At 42.6% G+C, this 1,707-nt stretch overlaps 1 non-coding gene across 1 annotated transcript; it reads left to right on the top strand.

Moving 5' to 3' along the window:
- The first annotated feature begins 352 nt into the window (after nucleotides 1-352).
- Nucleotides 353-425, top strand: Trnaf-gaa. The gene has a single exon. It is a non-coding gene; the product is annotated as a tRNA-Phe (tRNA).
- The last annotated feature ends 1,282 nt before the right edge of the window (nucleotides 426-1,707 follow it).

Genomic DNA, 1,707 nt, shown 5'->3' with positions numbered 1-1,707 from the left:
GTGGTGCATGAGTCTCCCTCAGAGGTCACTCGCTCTCGCCAAAACACGGTCTCCTGTTGTTAGCTGCGCGTATAGAGCTGCGTTGGATATAAAGCTATGCATGCCCACCTAAGACTGCAAATAGACCACATAACCATCCTGTCGACGTCGAGACTGGTCAGTTCGGAACGACGCATTTACCTGTGGTCCCCGAGGTTAGAAGCCTCGGCCATGGCGACGCCATACGAAGGCGCGGTGCTTCTCGGTCAACGGTCCGGCGAACACTCCGGCGGATGCCATCACGGACAGCATTGAAGCCGCCACCTGCGAGGACGCGCTGATATAGCTCCGTCAAAGAGGGACAACAGAAGGCGCCGAAATAGCTCAGTTGGGAGAGCGTTAGACTGAAGATCTAAAGGTCCCTGGTTCGATCCCGGGTTTCGGCAGCTCTTTTTTTCGTTATTTTACTTCCTGAAGGTTTTTTTGCGATTTTGGTATCTTTAGTGTTAGGTTTACGCTTCAATTTCTCTTTTTATTATTTATCGTATAGGAATGCACATAGCCTGCTTCTGGGAGCGAACGATATAAAAATGACTTCAACTGGAGTGAACACAATTTCGGTTTGGAAGAAAAAAATTTCCTGTTGGTAACTTTGAAAACATACGTCCCGGCAGAGCAGAATGCATGACAAGGAAGACCATTTTATGGCAACCTCATCAAAAGAAACTAAGTTTAACCGATTATACGGCTATACATCTAATAGACGAATACTGTAATTCTTGTGCAAATGTATCCTCACACCTCCTCTCCCCCTCGCTTCCCCTTCCCCAACCCCAACCCCCCCCCCCCCCCCCCCCCCGAATAATGCCTCTTGGCGGCGTTGGCGCTGCGGGGGTAACATGTAATAAATAAATAAATAAACGCATTAACTGTTGATTGAAAAACTTCACAGCCCTAGTGGCAGTGTCGGCTGTAACGCGTTTCAAGTAACGGCGTTACCGTTAATGCGTTAGTTTTTTAGGTAACGTAGTAACGTACTCGTTACTTTTTCAGAACAGAAACGTGTAACGGACTTAAGTTACTTATTTCAAGTAACGGGTAATGTAGTTAGTTACGTTACTCGTTACTTCTTCCAAAAACTTTTAAAAAAAAGATTATACTTAATATTTTCGTGTTTTTGTTGCTTATCCATGTGAATTTTTGAGTTTTTTTATATAGATTTTTGATAAAGATAAAGTATTTCCGTTCAGTTTCGGCATGGACATAATGTTTCTTGAAATATGGCGCTTATGCCTACCTGTAACATCAAAAGAGTGAAACGTGTTTATTCATAATTTGAAAAGTAACAGGAAAGTAGCGTGCGTTACTTTTTATCGGTAACGGTAACGCGTTTAACATAATTTGAGAAAAACTGCCGAGACTAGACGTTCTTTTTATTTTGAGGTAACGTTGGTCGGTAACTCGTCACATTTATTTGCAAGTAACGAGTAACGTATTTCGTTACTTTTTTTCTCGGCAACGCCGACAACACTGCCTACTTGTAACCACCAAGCAAAGACCATGTTTTTTGTGTTTTTTTTTTTTGTGTGTGTTTGTGTGTGTGTATTTTTAGGGAATACATCCGGTAGGATACAGAGAAAAAACGCCACAAATTCTGGTGAGGCTTCTGACACCGTATGTAAGCTTGATTCTAAGGATTGCATTCTAACTTTCATTATTATGTCCACA

This window comes from Ixodes scapularis, unplaced genomic scaffold (assembly GCF_016920785.2).
Source record: "Ixodes scapularis isolate PalLabHiFi unplaced genomic scaffold, ASM1692078v2 PGA_scaffold3__209_contigs__length_174095766, whole genome shotgun sequence".
Lineage (NCBI taxonomy): Eukaryota > Metazoa > Arthropoda > Arachnida > Ixodida > Ixodidae > Ixodes > Ixodes scapularis.
This window is presented reverse-complemented; position numbering and strand designations above follow the sequence as displayed.